This window comes from Anomaloglossus baeobatrachus, chromosome 4 (assembly GCF_048569485.1).
Source record: "Anomaloglossus baeobatrachus isolate aAnoBae1 chromosome 4, aAnoBae1.hap1, whole genome shotgun sequence".
Lineage (NCBI taxonomy): Eukaryota > Metazoa > Chordata > Amphibia > Anura > Aromobatidae > Anomaloglossus > Anomaloglossus baeobatrachus.
This window is the reverse complement of record NC_134356.1, coordinates 10,226,492-10,249,491: the sequence shown is the minus strand read 5'-3', so window position 1 is coordinate 10,249,491 and position 23,000 is coordinate 10,226,492. Positions and strand designations below refer to the sequence as shown.

At 45.5% G+C, this 23,000-nt stretch overlaps 1 protein-coding gene across 1 annotated transcript in view; it reads left to right on the top strand.

The window, feature by feature from the left end:
• The first annotated feature begins 6,626 nt into the window (after positions 1–6,626).
• Positions 6,627–23,000, top strand: part of LRTM2 (leucine rich repeat transmembrane protein 2) — a 43,420-nt gene continuing 27,046 nt past the window's right edge. The window contains exon 1 of the mRNA XM_075343612.1: positions 6,627–6,887. The gene's annotated coding sequence lies outside the window, so the exon portion shown is untranslated. The remainder of the gene's footprint in view (positions 6,888–23,000) is intronic.

Genomic DNA, 23,000 nt, shown 5'->3' with positions numbered 1-23,000 from the left:
GAGACCCCGATGAGAACGAGCTGCAGTCAGGTGGAGACCCCGATGAGAACGAGCTGCAGTCAGGTGGAGACCCCGATGAGAACGAGCTGCAGTCAGGTGGAGACCTCAATGAGGAGGACGAGCTGCAGTCAGGTGGAGACCCCAATGAGGACGATGAGCTGCTGTCAGGTGGAGACCCCCCGATTAGGATGATGAGCTGCAGTCAGGTGGAGACCCCGATGAGGACAATGAGCTGCAGTAAGGTGGAGACCCCCGATGAGGACGATGAACTGCAGTCAGGTGGAGACCCCGATGAGGATGATGAGCTGCAGTCAGGTGGAGACCCCGATGAGGACGATGAGCTGCAGTCAGGTGGAGACCCCCGATGAGGACGATGAACTGCAGTCAGGTGGAGACCCCGATGAGGATGATGAGCTGCAGTCAGGTGGAGACCCCGATGAGGACGATGAGCTGCAGTCAGGTGGAGACCCCGATGAGGACGATGAGCTGCAGTCAGGTGGAGACCCCGATGAGGACGACGAGCTGCAGTCAGGTGGAGACCCCCGATGAGGACAACGAGCTGCAGTCAGGTGGAGACCCCGATGAGGACGATGAGCTGCAGTCAGGTGGAGACCCCCGATGAGGACGACGAGCTACAGTCAGGTGGAGACCCCCGATGAGGACAACGAGCTGCAGTCAGGTGGAGACCCCGATGAGGACAACGAGCTGCAGTCAGGTGGAGACCCCCGATGAGGACGATGAGCTGCAGTCAGGTGGAGACCCCCGATGAGGACGGTGAGCTGCAGTCAGGTGGAGACCCCGATGAGGACGGTGAGCTGCAGTCAGGTGGAGACCCCGATGAGGACGACGAGCTACAGTCAGGTGGAGACCCCGATGAGGACGACGAGCTACAGTCAGGTGAAGACCCCCGATGAGGACAACGAGCTGCAGTCAGGTGGAGACCCCGATGAGGACAACGAGCTGCAGTCAGGTGGAGACCCCCGATGAGGACGATGAGCTGCAGTCAGGTGGAGACCCCCGATGAGGACGGTGAGCTGCAGTCAGGTGGAGACCCCGATGAGGACGGTGAGCTGCAGTCAGGTGGAGACCCCGATGAGGACGACGAGCTGCAGTCAGGTGGAGACCCCCGATGAGGACAACGAGCTGCAGTCAGGTGGAGACCCCGATGAGGACGACGAGCTGCAGTCAGGTGGAGACCCCCGATGAGGACAACGAGCTGCAGTCAGGTGGAGACCCCGATGAGGACGACGAGCTGCAGTCAGGTGGAGACCCCCGATGAGGACAATGAGCTGCAGTCAGGTGGAGACCCCTGATGAGGACGATGAGCTGCAGTCAGGTGGAGACCCCCGATGAGGACGATGAGCTGCAGTCAGGTGGAGACCCCTGATGAGGACGATGAGCTGCAGTCAGGTGGAGACCCCCGATGAGGACAACGAGCAGTAGATGAGCTTCCCTGAGACGGTTTCTCACAGTTTGTGCAGAATTATTGGGTTTTGCACCGATCATTGGAGCAGCCGCTGTCCGGGGGCCGGTCTCAGATGATCTTGGAGGTGAAGATGCTGGATGTGGAGGTCGTGGTTGATCTGGTTACACGGGGTCTGCTGCTGTGAGGCCGGGAGGACGTTCTGCCAAATTCTATGAAACGCCTTTGGAGACGACTTATGGTAGAGAAATGAACATTCAATTCACAATCCACAGCTCAGGTGACGTTCCTGCAGTCAGCAGCCAACTGCGACATCTGTGGCATTGTGCTATGTGATAAAGGAAGTCTTTTATTGTGCCCAGCCAAAGGCACACCTGTGCAATAATCATTCCGGCCAGCCTAAGACACACCTGTGCAACAATCATTCTGGCCAGCCTAAGACACCCCTGTGCAATAATCATTCTGGCCAGCCTAAGGCACACCTGTGCAACAATCATTCTAGCCAGCCTAAGGCACACCTGTGCAACAATCATTCTGGCCAGCTTAAGGCACACCTGTGCAATAATCATGCTGTCTAATCAGCATCTTGATATGCCACTCCTGCGAGGTGGATGGATTATCTCCACAGAGGAGGAGTGTCACTAACACTAATTTATACACAATATTTGAGAGAAAAGGCCTTTGAGATCTTTGAGTTCAGCTCATGACAATTGAAAGCCAAAACAAAAGTGTTGTGTTTATATTTTGGTTCAGTATATATGTCTAAACATAAATGTGTATATTTATGTATCTGTGTATATAATGTGTAAACTCTTAGTTTCCCTCCTCTCTCTATACAGACACATCTGAAGGTTTTTCCCTTCTCTCTATACAGACACATCTGCAGCTTTTCCCTCCGCTCTATATAGACACAGCTGCAGGTTTTTCCCTCCTCTCTATACAGACAAATCTGCAGGTTTTTCCCTCCGCTCTCTATAGACACATCTGCAGGTTTTTCCCTCCTCTCTATACAGACACATCTGCAGGTTTTTCCCTTCTCTCTATACAGACACATCTGCAGCTTTTCCCTCCGCTCTATATAGACACATCTGCAGGTTTTTCCCTCCGCTCTCTATACAGACACATCTGCAGGTTTTTCCCTCCACTCTCTATACAGACACATCTGCAGGTTTTTCCCATTTTTTGTCAATTAGGAATCAAGATATTTCTATTTGCCAAATGCCAGAATAATGAGAGAGAGAGAATGTTTTCAGACATTTTTCTTCCTTTCTGCACAGTGAAGTTCCCTCCAGGTCATTAGTATTTGGTGGCATTGCCCTTACACTGTGTGACTTGGGGGAAACGTTTTGGATCCTTCCACAGCTTCTCACCATAGTTGGTGGAATTTGGGCCGATTCCTCCTGACAGATCTGGTGTAGCTGAGCCATGTTTGGAGGTCGCCGCTCGCTCCAGCCTTTTCAGCTTTGGCCATACATTTTCTATAGAGATCAGGGCTTTGTGATGGCCACTCCAAAACATTGACTTTGTTATCCTTAAGCCACTGTGTAGCCAGTTTGGCAGTAACTTCGGGTCATTGTCCATTTGGAAGACCCATTTCCATTGTCTTGAGATGTTCTTCAGTGTTGCCACATAATCTTCTTTCCTCATGAGGCCATCTATTTTGTGACGTGCACCAGTCTCTACTGCAGCAAAACAACCCCACAACAAGATGCTGCTGCCCCCGGGTGTCACAGTTGGGAGGGTTCTTAGACTTCAAAGCTTCTCCCTTTTTCCTCCAAACGTAACAATGGTCATTATAGCCAAACAGTTCCATTTTAGTTTCCTCAGACCACAGGACAGGTCTCCATATATTAAGCTCTTTGTTCCTGTTGCATTTGTAAACATTAATCTGGCTTTTTCCGTTTCTTTTGGGGTAATGGCTTCTTCCTGGCAGAGCAGCTTTCAGCCCATGTTGATACAGGACTCGTTTCACTGTGGATAATGACACAATGTTACCAGCTTCCGCCAGCATCTTCACTGTGGATAATGACACAATGTTACCAGCTTCCGCCAGCATCTTCACTGTGGATAATGACACAATGTTACCAGCTTCCGCCAGCATCTTCACTGTGGATAATGACACAATGTTACCAGCCTCCGCCAGCATCTTCACAAGGTCTTTTGCTTTTGTTTTTGGGTTGATCTGCACATGTCTGACCAAAGCACGTTCATCTCTGGTGCACATAACCCGTCTCCTTCCTGAGCGGTATGATGGCCGGACATTCCCATCTTGTTTGTACTTGCGTATAATTGTTTGTACAGATGAATGAGGCATCTTCAGGTATCTGGAAATTGCACCCAAGGATGAACCAGACTCCTGAGATATTGGCTGATTTCTTTTGACTTTCCCATGATTCTACACAAAGAAGCCGTGTGTTTCAGGTGAGCATTACAATACATCCACAGGTGTGTCTGTAATTAACTCAGATGTGTCCAATAAACCTATCAGAAGCTTCCAAAGACATGACATCATCATATGGGCGGTCCCATATTGTTTAAAGGCACAGTACTCAGTGTATGGAAATGTCTGACTTTGCAGAAAGTAATAAAAATTCCTGAAAACATTCTCTCTCCCTCATTATTCTGCATTTGGCAAATAGAAATAATTTTGGTTCCTAATTGACCGGAAACGGGAAAAAAAACCTGCAGATGTGTTTATATAGAGAGCGGAGGGAAAAACCTGCAGATGTGTCTGTATAGAGAGCGGAGGGAAAAACCTGCAGATGTGTCTGTATAGAGAGCGGAGGGAAAAACCTGCAGATGTGTCTATAGAGAGCGGAGGGGAAAACCTGCAGATGTGTCTGTATAGAGAGCGGAGGTAAAAACCTGCAGATGTGTCTGTATAGAGAGCAGAGAGAAAAACCTGCAAATGTGCCTGTATACAGTAAAGAGCAGAGGGGAAAACCTGCAGATGTGTCTGTACACAGTAGAGAGCGGAGGGAAAAACCTGCAGATGTGTTTGTATAGAGAGCAGAGGGAAAAACCTGCAGATGTGCCTGTATACAGTAAAGAGCAGGGGAAAAACCTGCAGATGTGTCTATATACAGTAGAGAGCGGTGGGAAAAACCTGCAGATGTGTTTGTACAGAGAGCTGAGGGAAAAACCTGCAGATGTGTCTGTATAGAGAGCAGAGGAAAAACCTGCAGATGTGTCTATAGAGAGCGGAGGGGAAAACCTGCAGATGTGTCTGAATAGAGAGCAGAGGGAAAAACCTGCAGATGTGTCTGTATAGAGAGCAGAGGGAAAAACCTGCAGATGTGCCTGTATACAGTAAAGAGCGGAGGGGAAAACCTGCAGATGTGTCTGTACACAGTAGAGAGCGGAGGGAAAAACCTGCAGATGTGTTTGTATAGAGAGCAGAGGGAAAAACCTGCAGATGTGTCTGTATAGAGAGCAGAGGAAAAACCTGCAGATGTGTTTGTATAGAGAGCGGAGGGAAAAACCTGCAGATGTGTCTATATAGAGAGAGGAGGGAAAAACCTGCAGATGTGTCTATATACAGTAGAGAGTGGAGGGAAAAACCTGCAGATGTGTCTATATACAGTAGAGAGCGGAGGGAAGAACCTGCAGATGTGTCTTTATAGAGAGAGGAGGGAAAAATCTGCAGATGTGTCTGTATAGAGAGAGGAGGGAAACTAAGGGTTTCAACTGTACATGTGTATCTGTGTATGTACATGTAAGTTTGTATAAGCATCTGTGTGTATATATGTATGTGCATGAATGTATATGTGTATCTTTGTTTGCAAATGTATGCATCTGTATGTGTACATTTCTGTATCTGTGAATATGTATGTATGTGTGTATGTGTGTGTGTGTGTGTGTGTGTATATATATATATATATATATATATATATGTATATATATCTGTGTATGTACATGTATGTATCTGTGTATGTATATAAGTGTGTATCTATGTTTGTATATGTATGTAGCTGTGCATGTACATGTATGTGTGTATGTACAGTATATGTGTATGTGTAAGTACAAGTATGTGTGTATGTAGCTGTGTATATACATGTATGTGTATGTGTGTATGTACAGAAGCTGTGTATATGTATGTATGTGTGTATGTAGCTGTGTATATACATGTATGTATGTGTGTATGTAGCTGTGTATATACATGTATGTGTATGTGTGTATGTACAGAAGCTGTGTATGTGTGTATGTATGTGTGTATGTAGCTGTGTATATACATGTATGTGTATGTGTGTATGTACAGGAGCTGTGTATATGTATGTATGTGTGTATGTAGCTGTGTATATACATGTATGTGTATGTGTGTATGTACAGAAGCTGTGTATATGTATGTATGTGTGTATGTAGCTGTGTATATACATGTATGTGTGTATGTGTATGTGTGTATGTAGCTGTGTATATACATGTATGTGTATGTGTGTATGTACAGAAGCTGTGTATATGTATGTATGTGTGTATGTACAGAAGCTGTGTATATGTATGTATGTGTGTATGTAGCTGTGTATATACATGTATGTGTATGTGTGTATGTACAGGAGCTGTGTATATGTATGTATGTGTGTATGTAGCTGTGTATATACATGTATGTGTATGTGTGTATGTACAGAAGCTGTGTATATGTATGTATGTGTGTATGTAGCTGTGTATATACATGTATGTGTGTATGTGTATGTGTGTATGTAGCTGTGTATATACATGTATGTGTATGTGTGTATGTACAGAAGCTGTGTATATGTATGTATGTGTGTATGTAGCTGTGTATATACATGTATGTATGTGTGTATGTACAGAAGCTGTGTATATGTATGTATGTGTGTATGTACAGAAGCTGTGTATATGTATGTATGTGTGTATGTAGCTGTGTACGTACATGTATGTGTATGTGTGTATGTACAGAAGCTGTGTATATACATGTATGTATGTGTGTATGTAGCTGTGTATATACATGTATGTGTATGTGTGTATGTACAGGAGCTGTGTATATGTATGTATGTGTGTATGTAGCTGTGTACGTACATGTATGTGTATGTGTGTATGTACAGAAGCTGTGTATATACATGTATGTATGTGTGTATGTAGCTGTGTATATACATGTATGTGTATGTGTGTATGTACAGGAGCTGTGGTTGGAGGTGGCCCCTGTCTGGGCGCCATGTAGGGGGGCTACACGTGTGTGCGTGTGTGGCTCGTGCACTGAGTGGCTGTCATCCTACGTCGCCTTGGTCTCGGGCTTCCCTCCGTCTCGCTGCTCTCTCCTCGCCTGCAGACAGTGAGGGGCTCCTCTCCCCTCGTTCATTGTTGCGCCCCCCGCCTCCTTCCCAGGGGATGAAAGGTTGCAGCGGCGGTTGGCATCGTCACCACCTGAAGCCCTATTGTTGGGGTGTCCATGACTGGCACACATTGTGAGCTCCGCTCGTCTCCCGGCCGTCATCTACCTCGGAGGGGCACGGTAAGGAGAACACGGGAACGCGGGGGGAGATCTGGAGGAGACTTGGGACCAGCAGGTGTGGGATGGCCGGGCAGGGGTCACACCTGGCTTCAGAGTGTCTGCCCCCCCAATACCTCCCTCATTAACCCCTTTCCTGCCAGAGCAGAACTGATGAGGATGATGGATGATGGGTGTGATGGTGCCTTGTGATGTAATACATGTAAGGTCATGTCTCTATGGGGGGGTGACTGGCGTTATCCGGGGTGAATGGAGTAACTGGCACATCTGCCGGCAGCACCGTGGGGGGCACCACATATGTTTACATGCCAATCCAGCGCCATCGCCCCCCATACTAAGCCTCCTCTCCCTGTGGAGGAGGGGTACAGAGGCTGGCACATATTATGGGGGCCCCAGCATCAGTGCCCACAGTACATGGCACATATGACCAGCAGGTAACCCCCAAATCCAGATGAAGCCCCTCTGCTATGGAGTAACCCATTACTTGCCTAATGTTGCTGCATGGTGATGGATTGTCAGCTCTGCGGACGAGCCGCTATCTGTGAATCCAAACATACTGGAGTCATATGAGGGGTAATATATAAAGATGCTGCCAAAAATGCTGCCGCGTGTGACCCGCTCCACCGCGATCACAGGTGTGATGAGGGGTACCGGTGCCGCAGACCCCCTCTATAAATATTCCCGCCACCTAGGCACCGTATTGCACCGTATCTTGGTAAAATCGGTGTCATTTTTGCGACTCCCGGTGATGTAACGACGGCGCCGAAAAAGCGCGAAATATCAGATCTATCAGATTCCCTTTCATTAATGGGTCCAAAGTGAAGAAACAAACGGGACAATGGATGAAAGACAAGAACCGCGAGATTCTCACATTCATATACAAGTGAATGCAAGCTATTGCTCCCTGTTATCAGCCATTACAGGCCAACTGAACCTGCCCCCCCCATGATCACTGCTGTGTCACATATAGTCAGTGCACTCCATCCATACACGTGACTGATGGCAGCACGAATACAAGCTGAAGACAGAAGGGTCTGGCCCTTTAAATGACAAGAAAATCTATAAAGTATCGGAAACCTGCAAATTGTGACTGTAAATGTGAGAAAGGATCATAGATCAGATACTCAGTATAAGGGTAACTAAAGGCGGCACACGGGGGGCACAGGGGCGGTATTATAGCAGGTATAGTCCTGTGCATAGGGGCAGTATTATAGCAGGTATATTCCTGTGCATAGGGGCAGTATTATAGCAGGTATAATCCTGTACATAGGGGGCGGTATTATAGCAAATATATTCCTGTGCATAGGGGCAGTATTATAGCAGGTATAATCCTGTGCATAGGGGCAGTATTATAGTAGTTATATTCTTGTACATAGAGGCAGTATTATAGGAGTTATATTCTTGCACATAGGGGCAGTATTATAGTAGTTATATTCTTGTACATAGTGGCAGTATTATAGTAGTTATATTCCTGTACATAGGGGCAGTATTATAGCAGGTATATTCCTGTGCATAGGGGCAGTATTATAGCAGTTATATTCTTGTACATAGGGAGCAGTATTATAGCAGTTATATTCTTGTACATAGTGGCAGTATCATAGTAGTTATATTCCTGTGCATAGGGGCAGTATTATAGTAGTTATATTATTGTGTATAGGGGCGGTATTATAGTAGTTATATTATTGTACATAGGAGCAGTATTATAGCAGTTAATATTCCTATACATAAGGGGCAGTATTATAGTAGTTATATTCTTGTACATAGGGGCAGTATTATAGTAGTTATATTCTTGTACATAGGAGCAGTATTATAGTAGTTATATTCTTGTACATAAAGGGCAGTATTATAGTAGTTATATTCTTGTACATAGGAGGCAGTATTATAGTAGTTATATTCTTGTACATAGGAGCAGTATTATAGCAGTTAATATTCCTATACATAAGGGGCAGTATTATAGTAGTTATATTCTTGTACATAGGGGCAGTATTATAGTAGTTATATTCTTGTACATAAAGGGCAGTATTATAGTAGTTATATTCTTGTACATAGGAGGCAGTATTATAGTAGTTATATTCTTGTACATAGGGGCAGTATTATAGTAGTCATATTCTTGTACATAAAGGGCAGTATTATAGTAGTTATATTCTTGTACATAGGAGGCAGTATTATAGTAGTTATATTCTTGTACATAGGGGCAGTATTATAGTAGTTATATTCTTGTACATAGGAGGCAGTATTATAGTAGTTATATTCTTGTACATAGGGGCAGTATTATAGTAGTCATATTCTTGTACATAAAGGGCAGTATTATAGTAGTTATATTCTTGTACATAGGGGCAGTATTATAGTAGTCATATTCTTGTACATAAAGGGCAGTATTATAGTAGTTATATTCTTGTACATAGGAGGCAGTATTATAGTAGTTATATTCTTGTACATAGGAGCAGTATTATAGTAGTTATATTCTTGTACATAGGGGGCAGTATTATAGTAGTTATATTCTTGTACATAGGAGCAGTATTATAGTAGTTATAGTCTTGTACATAAAGGGCAGTATTATAGTAGTTATATTCTTGTACATAGGAGGCAGTATTATAGTAGTTATATTCTTATACATAGGGGGCAGTATTATAGTAGTTATATTCTTGTACATAGGGGGCAGTATTATAGTAGTTATATTCTTGTATATAGGTTCAGTATTATAGTAGTTATATTCTTGTACATAGGGGCAGTATTATAGTAGTTATATTCTTATATATAGGGGCAGTATTATAGTAGTTATATTCTTGTATATAGGGGCAGTATTATAGTAGTTATATTCTTGTGTATAGGGGGCAGTATTATAGTAGTTATATTCTTGTGTATAGGGGCAGTATTATAGTAGTTATATTCTTGTATATGGGGCAGTATTATAGTAGTTATATTCTTGTGTATAGGGGGCAGTATTATAGTAGTTATATTCTTGTACATGGGGCAGTATTCTAGTAGTTCTATTCTTGTACATAGGGAGCAGTATTATAGTAGTTATATTCTTGTGTACAGGGGCAGTATTATAGTAGCTATATTCTTGTGTATAGGGGCAGTATTATAGTAGTTATATTCTTGTATATAGGGGGCAGTATTATAGTAGTTATATTCTTGTGTATAGGGGCAGTATTATAGTAGTTATATTCTTGTATATAGGGGCAGTATTATAGTAGTTATATTCTTGTGTATAGGGGGCAGTATTATAGTAGTTATATTCTTGTACATAGGGAGCAGTATTATAGTAGTTATATTCTTGTGTATAGGGGCAGTATTATAGTAGTTATATTCTTGTACATAGGGGCAGTATTATAGTAGTTATATTCTTGTGTATAGGGGCAGTATTATAGTAGTTATATTCTTGTATATAGGGGCAGTATTATAATAGTTATATTCTTGTGTATAGGGGGCAGTATTATAGTAGTTATATTCTTGTATATAGAGGCAGTATTATAGTAGTTATATTCTTGTATATAGAGGCAGTATTATAGTAGTTATATTCTTGTGTATAGGGGCAGTATTATAGTAGTTATATTCTTGTACATAGGGGCAGTATTATAGTAGTTATATTCTTGTGTATAGGGGCAGTATTATAGTAGTTATATTCTTGTACATAGGAGCAGTATTATAGTAGTTATATTCTTGTGTATAGTGGGCAGTATTATAGTAGTTATATTCTTGTACATAGGGGCAGTATTATAGTAGTTATATTCTTGTATATAGAGGTAGTATTATAGTAGTTATATTCTTGTATATAGGGGCAGTATTATAGTAGTTATATTATTGTACATAGGGGCAGTATTATAGTAGTTATATTCTTGTACATAGGGAGCAGTATTATAGTAGTTATATTCTTGTACATAGGAGCAGTATTATAGTAGTTATATTCTTGTGTATAGGGGGCAGTATTATAGTAGTTATATTCTTGTATATAGAGGCAGTATTATAGTAGTTATATTCTTGTATATAGAGGCAGTATTATAGTAGTTATATTCTTGTGTATAGGGGCAGTATTATAGTAGTTATATTCTTGTACATAGGGGCAGTATTATAGTAGTTATATTCTTGTGTATAGGGGCAGTATTATAGTAGTTATATTCTTGTACATAGGAGCAGTATTATAGTAGTTATATTCTTGTGTATAGTGGGCAGTATTATAGTAGTTATATTCTTGTACATAGGGGCAGTATTATAGTAGTTATATTCTTGTATATAGAGGTAGTATTATAGTAGTTATATTCTTGTATATAGGGGCAGTATTATAGTAGTTATATTATTGTACATAGGGGCAGTATTATAGTAGTTATATTCTTGTACATAGGGGCAGTATTATAGTAGTTATATTCTTGTACATAGGGAGCAGTATTATAGTAGTTATATTCTTGTACATAGGGGCAGTATTATAGTAGTTATATTCTTGTACATAGGAGCAGTATTATAGTAGTTATATTCTTGTACATAGGGGCAGTATTATAGTAGTTATATTCTTGTACATAGGAGCAGTATTATAGTAGTTATATTCTTGTACATAGGGGCAGTATTATAGTAGTTATATTCTTGTGTATAGGGGCAATATTATAGTAGTTATATTCTTGTGTATAGGGGCAGTATTATAGTAGTTATATTCTTGTATATAGAGGCAGTATTATAGTAGTTATATTCTTGTATATAGGGGGCAGTATTATAGTAGTTATATTCTTGTACATAGGGGCAGTATTATAGTAGTTATATTCTTGTACATAGGGGCAGTATTATAGTAGTTATATTCTTGTACATAGGGGCAGTATTATAGTAGTTATATTCTTGTATATAGGAGCAGTATTATAGTAGTTATATTCTTGTATATAGGGGGCAGTATTATAGTAGTTATATTCTTGTACATAGGGGCAGTATTATAGTAGTTATATTCTTGTATATAGGGGGCAGTATTATAGTAGTTATATTCTTGTACATAGGGGCAGTATTATAGTAGTTATATTCTTGTACATAGGGGCAGTATTATAGTAGTTATATTCTTGTACATAGGGGCAGTATTATAGTAGTTATATTCTTGTATATAGGAGCAGTATTATAGTAGTTATATTCTTGTATATAGGGGGCAGTATTATAGTAGTTATATTCTTGTACATAGGGGCAGTATTATAGTAGTTATATTCTTGTACATAGGGGCAGTATTATAGTAGTTATATTCCTGTACATAGGGGGCAGTATTATAGTAGTTATATTCTTGTACATAGGGGCAGTATTATAGTAGTTATATTCTTGTATATAGAGGTAGTATTATAGTAGTTATATTCTTGTATATAGGGGCAGTATTATAGTAGTTATATTATTGTACATAGGGGCAGTATTATAGTAGTTATATTCTTGTACATAGGGGCAGTATTATAGTAGTTATATTCTTGTACATAGGGAGCAGTATTATAGTAGTTATATTCTTGTACATAGGGGCAGTATTATAGTAGTTATATTCTTGTGTATAGGGGCAATATTATAGTAGTTATATTCTTGTGTATAGGGGCAGTATTATAGTAGTTATATTCTTGTACATAGGGGCAGTATTATAGTAGCTATATTCTTGTATATAGGAGCAGTATTATAGTAGTTATATTCTTGTATATAGGGGGCAGTATTATAGTAGTTATATTCTTGTACATAGGGGCAGTATTATAGTAGTTATATTCTTGTACATAGGGGCAGTATTATAGTAGTTATATTCTTGTACATAGGGGCAGTATTATAGTAGTTATATTCTTGTATATAGGAGCAGTATTATAGTAGTTATATTCTTGTATATAGGGGGCAGTATTATAGTAGTTATATTCTTGTACATAGGGGCAGTATTATAGTAGTTATATTCTTGTACATAGGGGCAGTATTATAGTAGTTATATTCCTGTACATAGGGGGCAGTATTATAGTAGTTATATTCTTGTACATAGGGGCAGTATTATAGTAGTTATATTCTTGTGTATAGGGGCAGTATTATAGTAGTTATATTCTTGTGTATAGGGGCAGTATTATAGTCGTTATATTCTTGTGTATAGGGGGCAGTATTATAGTAGTTATATTCTTGTGTATAGGGGCAGTATTACACCAGCTATATTTTTTATATACTTTTTCCTGAATTCTATAGCACTGTTGTCTCATATGACAGTGTGCAGCCCCTGTGGCTTTCTTGGCCATTTCTCTGTCACTCCTCCAGATTGTGATATGGCGGAGGCCGCAGAATAGCCGGCAGGAGATCTCGGTCCATTATACTCTCCTCCTCGGCTCCCGCAGCGGATGAGGAGCTGTCAGTGTCTTTGTACAATGGCGGCTCGACCCCCTGTAATGTCACATCCTGATGGTCGCACATCAGACGGTGCTGATGAGATCGGGCTGCGGTTCTGTTCTCGCCATCACTTCGTTGAGTCACGTTCTGCAGATCCCGGTCATATGATGGTGACTTTAGGTCCCATGGGGTTTATGTGGCCCTCGCAGTTTTGTTTTGTTTATTGTAAATAAAGTTGGCTAAAATTCGCACCCTGGGCCTCATGAAGACATAGGCCGGGACCGCGCTCAGCTCTTTATCTGCGCTGCTCTGACCACACACAGGTGTAAAGGGTTTGTTCATTTTGTTTTCTATATGTTGTAATTTGTGATCTCTTCTCTGTACCGGATCCCGGAGGAGATTCCAGTAGTCACAGGGTGTACGCCAAAGCGTGAATGCAAAGAATTGTCAATAAAGATTATTTAAATTAACAAAGAGGCCTAGCCTTTGAATGTGCAGTTTAGACATGGAAACAGGTGTCGCCAATAGCAACCAATCACATTTCTGCTTCCATCCTGCCAGAGCATTATGGAATATGACAGAAGCGAAGGGACTGGTTGCCGGGCAACGCCTCCATGTTCTGCCTGCTCCGGTTCTGATCCGGGCCTGGACAGAAAAACAGTTAGCCGATAGGCCGACTGTACTCGGTGACTGCAATGGCTGTGGCCCGGTGATTGCAATGGCTGTGGCCCGGTGATTGCAATGGCTGTGGCCCGGTGATTGCAATGGCTGTGGCCCGGTGACTACAATGGCTGTGGCCCGGGGACTGCAATGGCTGTGGCCCGGGGACTGCAATGGCTGTGGCTCGGTGACTGCATTGGCTGTGGCCCGGTGACTGCATTGGCTGTGGCCCGGTGACGGCAATGGCTGTGGCCCGGTGACGGCAATGGCTGTGGCCCGGTGACGGCAATGGCTGTGGCCCGGTGACGGCAATGGCTGTGGCCCGGTGACGGCAATGGCTGTGGCCCGGTGACGGCAATGGCTGTGGCCCGGTGACGGCAATGGCTGTGGCCCGGTGACTGCAATGGCTGTGGCCCGGTGACTGCAATGGCTGTGGCCCGGTGACTGCAATGGCTGTGGCCCGGTGACTGCAATGGCTGTGGCCCGGTGACTGCATTGGCTGTGCCCCGGTGACTGCAATGGCTGTGGCCCGGTGACTACAATGGCTGTGGCCCGGTGATTACAATGGCTGTGGCCCGGTGACTACAATGGCTGTGGCCCGGTGACTACAATGGCTGTGGCCGGTGATTGCAATGGCTGTGGCCCGGTGATTGCAATGGCTGTGGCCCAGTGACTGCAATGGCTGTGGCCCAGTGACTGCAATGGCTGTGCCCCGGTGACTACAATGGCTGTGGCCCGGTGATTACAATGGCTGTGCCCCGGTGACTACAATGGCTGTGGCCCAGTGACTGCCATGGCTGTGCCCCGGTGACTACAATGGCTGTGGCCCGGTGATTGCAATGGCTGTGGCCCAGTGACTGCAATGGCTGTGGTCCGGTGACTGCAATGGCTGTGGTCCGGTGACTGCAATGGCTGTGGCCCGGTGACTGCAATGGCTGTGGCCCGGTGACTGCAATGGCTGTGGCCCGGTGACTACAATGGCTGTGGCCCGGTGATTACAATGGCTGTGGCCCGGTGACTACAATGGCTGTGGCCCGGTGAATACAATGGCTGTGGCCCGGTGACTACAATGGCTGTGGCCCGGTGACTACAATGGCTGTGGCCCGGTGACTACAATGGCTGTGGCCCGGTGATTACAATGGCTGTGGCCCGGTGATTACAATGGCTGTGGCCCGGTGACTACAATGGCTGTGGCCCAATGACTACAATGGCTGTGGCCCAGTGACTGCAATGGCTGTGGCCCAGTGACTGCAATGGCTGTGGCCCAGTGACTGCAATGGCTGTGCCCCAGTGACTACAATGGCTGTGGCCCGGTGACTACAATGGCTGTGGCCCGGTGATGACAATGGCTGTGGCCCGGTGATTACAATGGCTGTGGCCCGGTGATTGCAATGGCTGTGGCCTGGTGATTGCAATGGCTGTGGCCCGGTGATTGCAATGGCTGTGGCCCGGTGCTTGCAATGGCTGTGGCCCGGTGATTGCAATGGCTGTGGCCCAGTGATTGCAATGGCTGTGGCCCGGTGATTGCAATGGCTGTGGCCCGGTGATTGCAATGGCTGTGGTCCGGTGATTACAATGGCTGTGGCCCAATGATTGCAATAGCTGTGGCCCGGTGATTGCAATGGCTGTGGCCCGGTGATTGCAATGGCTGTGGCCCGGTGATTGCAATGGCTGTGGCCCGGTGATTACAATGGCTGTGGCCCGGTGATTGCAATGGCTGTGGCCCGGTGATTACAATGGCTGTGGCCCGGTGAGGCCTCATTCAGGAAAGAGAACAAAAAGAAAATCAAACCCAAAAAGCAGGTGCAGCCGCCATTATATCTAACATGACCCGAAGCCTCACATGCTACAGAAGTGCATGGAATATGGGCACTACAGGCCACGAAAGAGGGAAAGAGAGCGAAGGAAGGAAAGAGGGTAAAGAAGGAAAAAGAGGGGAAAGGGGGGGCAAGGAAGGATAGAGGGGAAAGGGAAGGTAAGGAAGGATAGAGGGGAAAGTGAGGGCAAGGAAGGCTAGAGGGGAAAGGGAGGGCAAGGAAGGACAGAGGGGAAAGGGAGGGCAAGGAAGGCTAGAGGGAAAAGGGAGGGCAAGGAAGGATAGAGGGGAAAGGGAGGGCAAGGAAGGCTAGAGGGAAAAGGGAGGGCAAGTAAGGCTAGAGGGAAAAGGGAGGGCAAGGAAGGATAGAGGGGAAAGGGAAGGCAAGGAAGGCTAGAGGGGAAAGGGAGGGCAAGGAAGGATAGAGGGGAAAGGGAGGGCAAGTGAGGATAGAGGGGAAAGGGAAGGCAAAGAAGGCTAGAGGGGAAAGGGAAGGCAAGGAAGGCTAGAGGGGAAAGGGAAGGCAAGGAAGGCTAGAGGGAAAAGGGAGGGCAAGTAAGGATAGAGGGGAAAGGGAGGGCAAGGAAGGATAGAGGGGAAAGGGAGGGCAAGGAAGGATAGAGGGGAAAGGGAGGGCAAGGAAGGCTAGAGGGAAAAGGGAGGGCAAGGAAGGCTAGAGGGAAAAGGGAGGGCAAGTAAGGATAGAGGGGAAAGGGAGGGCAAGGAAGGATAGAGGGGAAAGGGAGGGCAAGGAAGGCTAGAGGGAAAAGGGAGGGCAAGGAAGGAGAGAGGAGAAAAGAGGGCAAGGCAGGAAAGAGGGGAAGGAGGAAGGAAAGAAAGAGGAAAGAGGACAAGGAGGTAAGGCAAGGAGGTAAGGAAAGAGGGCAAGGTGGGAAGGAAAGAGAGAAAGAAACAGGGGAAGGAGAAAAAGAAAGAGGGGAAGGGGGAGTAAAGAAAGAAAGAGGGAGGAAAGAGAAGAAGGGAGTACAAAGGAATGGAAGGAACAGAGGAAGGAAGAAGGAATGAAGAAAGCATGGAAGAGAGGAGGAAGGGATGAAGGAATAGACGGAGTTAGGAAACAAGTAAAAAAGGGAGGAAGGAATGAAGAAAGAGAAGGAAGGAAAGAGCTAGGGAAGAAGGAAGGTCAGGAGGGAGGAAGGAGAAAAGAGAGAGAAGGAGGGAAATAAGATTCTGAAATAGACTAAAGGAAGAAAGGAAAGAAAGAAATAAGAAGATGGAGAACTAGGGACAACATTAAGATACAAGAAAGGATATTTTGTATTTATTAAGAAAGTGAGGGAAATAAAAAGGTAGGAAATAGTATAATGCTAATGAGCAGCGCATATGTCACACTCTGACCCGCAACCAAATGTGGCCTGCAGGCACCCATTATACTGTATGGAGGGCTATGTGGGGCCATTATACTGTATGGAGGGCTATGTGGGCCCATTATACTGTATGGAGGGCTATGTGGGGCCATTATACTGTATGGAGGGCTATGTGGGGCCATTATACTGTATGGAGGGCTATGTGGGGCCATTATTCTGTATGGAGGACTATGTGGGGCCATTATTCTGTATGGAGGGCTATGTGGGGCCATTATACTGTATGGAGGGCTATGTGGGGCCATTATTCTGTATGGAGGGCTATGTGGGGCCCATTATTCTGTATGGAGGGCTATGTGGGGCCCATTATTCTGTATGGAGGGCTATAGGGGCCCATTATACTGTATGGAGGGCTATGTGGGGCCATTATTCTGTATGGAGGGCTATGTGGGGCCATTATTCTGTATGGAGGGCTATGTGGAGCACATTATTCTGTATGGAGGGCTATGTGGGGCCATTATTCTGTATGGAGGGCTATGTGGGGCCCATAATTCTGTATGGAGGACTATGTGGGGCCCATTATTCTGTATGGAGGGCTATGTGGGGCCATTATTCTGTATGGAGGACTATGTGGGGCCCATTATTCTGTATGGAGGGCTATGTGGGGCCATTATTCTGTATGGAGGGCTATGTGGGGCCCATTATTCTGTATGGAGGGCTATGTGGGGCCATTATTCTGTATGGAGGGCTATGTGGGGTCCATTATTGTGTATGGAGGGCTATGTGGGGCACATTATTCTGTATGGAGGGCTATTGGGGCATATTATACTGTATGGAGGGCTATGTGGGGCCCATTATTGTGTATGGAGGGCTATGTGTGGCCATTATTCTGTATGGAGGGCTATGTGGGGCCCATTATTCTGTATGGAGGGCTATGTGGGGCCCATTATACTGTATGGAGGGCTATGTGGGGCCATTATTCTGTATGGAGGGCTATGTGGAGCACATTATTCTGTATGGAGGGCTATGTGGGGCCATTATTCTGTACGGAGGGCTATGTGGGGCCCATAATTCTGTATGGAGGACTATGTGGGGCCCATTATTCTGTATGGAGGGCTATGTGGGGCCATTATTCTGTATGGAGGACTATGTGGGGCCCATTATTCTGTATGGAGGGCTATGTGGGGCCATTATTCTGTATGGAGGGCTATGTGGGGCCCATTATTCTGTATGGAGGGCTATGTGGGGCCCATTATGCTGTATGAAGGGCTATGTGGGGCCCATTATTCTGTATGGAGGGCTATGTGGGGCCCATAATTCTGTATGGAGGACTATGTGGGGCCCATTATTCTGTATGGAGGGCTATGTGGGGCCCATTATTCTGTATGGAGGGCTATGTGGGGCACATTATTCTGTATGGAGGGCTATGTGGGGCCCATAATTCTGTATGGAGGACTATGTGGGGCCCATTATTCTGTATGGAGGGCTATGTGGGGCCATTATTCTGTATGGAGGGCTATGTGCAGCCCATTATTCTGTATGGAGGGCTATGTGGGGCCCATTATTGTGTATGGAGGGCTATGTGTGGCCATTATTCTGTATGGAGGGCTATGTGGGGCCCATTATTCTGTATGGTGGGCTATGTGGGGCCCATTATTCTGTATGGAGGGCTATGTGGGGCCATTATTCTGTATGGAGGGCTATGTGGGGCCATTATTCTGTATGGAGGGCTATGTGGGGCCATTATTCTGTATGGAGGGCTATGTGGGGCCCATTATTCTGTATGGAGGGCTATGTGGGGCCCATTATTCTGTATGGAGGGCTATGTGGGGCCATTATTCTGTATGGAGGGCTATGTGGGGCCATTATTCTGTATGGAGGGCTATGTGGGGCCCACTATTCTGTATGGAGGGCTATGTGGGGCCCATTATTCTGTATGGAGGGCTATGTGGGGCCATTATTCTGTATGGAGGGCTATGTGGGGCCATTATTCTGTATGGAGGGCTATGTGGGGCCATTATTCTGTATGGAGGGCTATGTGGAGCACATTATTCTGTATGGAGGGCTATGTGGGGCTCATTATTCTGTATGGAGGGCTATGTGGGGCACATTATTCTGTATGGAGGTCTATGTGGGGCTCATTATTCTGTATGGAGGGCTATATGGGGCACATTATTCTGTATGGAGGGCTATGTGGGGCCATTATTCTGTATGGAGGGCTATGTGGGGCCCATTATTCTGTATGGAGGACTATGTGGGGCCCATTATTCTGTATGGAGGGCTATGTGGGGACATTATTCTGTATGGAGGACTATGTGGGGACATTATTCTGTATGGAGGGCTATGTGGGGTCCATTATTCTATATGGAGGGCTATGTGGGGCCATTATTCTGTATGGAGGGCTATGTGGGCCCATTATTCTGTATGGAGGGCTATGTGGTGCCATTATTCTGTATGGAGGGCTATGTGGGGTCCATTATACTGTATGGAGGGCTATGTGGGGCCATTATTCTGTATGGAGGGCTATGTGGGCCCATTATTCTATATGGAGGGCTATGTGTGGTCCATTATTCTGTATGGAGAGCTATGTGGGGACATTATTCTGTATGGAGGGCTATGTGGGGCACATTATTCTGTATGGAGGGCTATGTGGGGCCATTATTCTGTATGGAGGGCTATGTGGGGCCCATTATTCTGTATGGAGGGCTATGTGGGGCCATTATTCTGTATGGAGGGCTATGTGGGGCACATTATTCTGTATGGAGGGCTATGTGGGGCACATTATTCTGTATGGAGGGCTATGTGGGGCCCATTATTGTGTATGGAGGGCTATGTGGGCCCATTATTCTGTATGGAGGGCTATGTGGGGCCCATTATTCTGTATGGAGGACTATGTGGGGCCCATTATTCTGTATGGAGGGCTATGTGGGGATATTATTCTGTATGGAGGGCTATGTGGGGCCCATTATTCTGTATGGAGGACTATGTGGGGCCCATTATTCTGTATGGAGGGCTATGTGGGGACATTATTCTGTATGGAGGGCTATGTGGGGACATTATTCTGTATGGAGGACTATGTGGGGACATTATTCTGTATGGAGGGCTAGGTGGGGCTCATTATTCTGTATGGAGGGCTATGTGGGGACATTATTCTGTATGGAGGGCTAGGTGGGGCTCATTATTCTGTATAGAGGGTTATGTGGGGCCCATTATTCTGTATGGAGGGCTATGTGGGGCTCATTATTCTGTATGGAGGGCTATGTGGGGCCCATTATACTGTATGGAGGGCTATGTGGAGCACATTATTCTGTATGGAGGGCTATGTGGGGCTCATTATTCTGTATGGAGGACTATGTGGGGACATTATTCTGTATGGAGGGCTATGTGGGGCTCATTATTCTGTATGGAGGGCTATGTGGGGACATTATTCTGTATGGAGGGCTATGTGGGGCCCATTATTCTGTATGGAGGGCTATGTAGGGCCCATTATTCTGTATGGAGGGCTATGTGGGGCACATTATTCTGTATGGAGGGCTATGTGGGGCCATTATTCTGTATGGAGGGCTATGTGGGGCCCATTATTCTGTATGGAGGACTATGTGGGGCCCATTATTCTGTATGGAGGGCTATGTGGGGCCCATTATTCTGTATGGAGGGCTATGTGGGGCACATTATTCTGTATGGAGGGCTATGTGGGGCACATTATTCTGTATGGAGGGCTATGTGGGGCCATTATTCTGTATGGAGGGCTATGTGGGGGCCATTATTCTGTATGGAGGGCTATGTGGGGCCATTATTCTGTATGGAGGGCTATGTGCAGCCCATTATTCTGTATGGAGGGCTATGTGGGGCCCATTATTCTGTATGGAGGACTATATAGGGCCCATTATTCTGTATGGAGGACTATGTGGGGCCCTTATTCTGTATGGAGGACTATATAGGGCCCATTATTCTGTATGGAGGACTATATAGGGCCCATTATTCTGTATGGAGGACTATGTGGGGCCATTATTCTGTATGGAGGGCTATGTGTGGCCATTATTCTGTATGGAGGGCTATGTGGGGCCCATTATTCTGTATGGAGGACTGTGTGGGGCCCATTATTCTGTATGGAGGGCTATGTGGGGCCCATTATTCTGTATGGAGGGCTATGTGGGGCCCATTATTCTGTATGGAGGGCTATGTGGGGCCCATTATACTGTATGGAGGGCTATGTGGGGCCATTATTCTGTATGGAGGGCTATGTGGGGGCCATTATTCTGTATGGAGGGCTATGTGGGGCCATTATTCTGTATGGAGGGCTATGTGGGGCCATTATTCTGTATGGAGGGCTATGTGGGGCCCATTATTCTGTATGGAGGGCTATGTGGGGCCCATTATTCTGTATGGAGGGCTATGTGGGGCCATTATTCTGTATGGAGGGCTATGTGGGGCCATTATTCTGTATGGAGGGCTATGTGGGGCCATTATTCTGTATGGAGGGCTATGTGGAGCACATTATTCTGTATGGAGGGCTATGTGGGGCCCATTATTCTGTATGGAGGGCTATGTGGGGCCCATTATTCTGTATGGAGGGCTATGTGAGGTCCATTATTCTGTATGGAGGACTATGTGGGGCACATTATTCTGTATGGAGGGCTATGTGGGGCACATTATTCTGTATGGAGGACTATGTGGGGCCCATTATTCTGTATGGAGGGCTATGTGGGGCACATTATTCTGTATGGAGGGTTATGTGGGGCTCATTATTCTGTATGGAGGGCTATGTGGGGCACATTATTCTGTATGGAGGTCTATGTGGGGCCCATTATTCTGTATGGAGGACTATGTGGGGCTCATTATTCTGTATGGAGGGCTTTGTGGGGCACATTATTCTGTATGGAGGTCTATGTGGGGCCCATTATTCTGTATGGAGGACTATGTGGGGCCCATTATTCTGTATGGAGGACTATGTGGGGCACATTATTCTGTATGGAGGACTATGTGGGACCCATTATTCTGTATGGAGGGCTATGTGGGGCCATTATTCTGTATGGAGGGCTATGTGGGGTCCATTATTCTGTATGGAGGGCTATGTGGGGCCAATTATTCTGTATGGAGGACTATGTGGGGCCCATTATTCTGTATGGAGGGCTATGTGGGGCCCATTATTCTGTATGGAGGGCTATGTGGGCCCATTATTGTGTATGGAGGGCTATGTGTGGCCATTATTCTGTATGGAGGGCTATGTGGGGGCCATTATTCTGTATGGAGGGCTATGTGGGGCCCATTATTCTGTATGGAGGGCTATGTGGGCCCATTATTGTGTATGGAGGGCTAGGCTATGTGTGGCCATTATTCTGTATGGAGGGCTATGTGGGGGCCATTATTCTGTATGGAGGGCTATGTGGGGCCCATTATTGTGTATGGAGGGCTATGTGGGGCACATTATTCTGTATGGAGGGCTATGTGGGGCCCATTATTGTGTATGGAGGGCTATGTGTGGCCATTATTCTGTATGGAGGGCTATGTGGGGCCATTATTCTGTATGGAGGGCTATGTGGGGCCCATTATTGTGTATGGAGGGCTATGTGTGGCCATTATTCTGTATGGAGGGCTATGTGGGGCCATTATTCTGTATGGAGGGCTATGTGGGGCCCATTATTGTGTATGGAGGACTATGTGGTGCACATTATTCTGTATGGAGGACTATGTGGGGCTCATTATTCTGTATGGAGGGCTATGTGGGGTCCATTATTCTGTATGGTGGACTATGTGGGGCACATTATTCTGTATGGAGGGCTATGTGGGGCCATTATTCTGTATGGAGGGCTATGTGGGGGCCATTATTCTGTATGGAGGGCTATGTGGGGCCATTATTCTGTATGGAGGGCTATGTGGGGCACATTATTCTGTATGGAGGGCTATGTGCAGCCCATTATTCTGTATGGAGGGCTATATGGGGCCCATTATTCTGTATGGAGGGCTATGTGGGGCCCATTATTCTGTATGGCAGACTATGTGGGGCCCATTATTCTG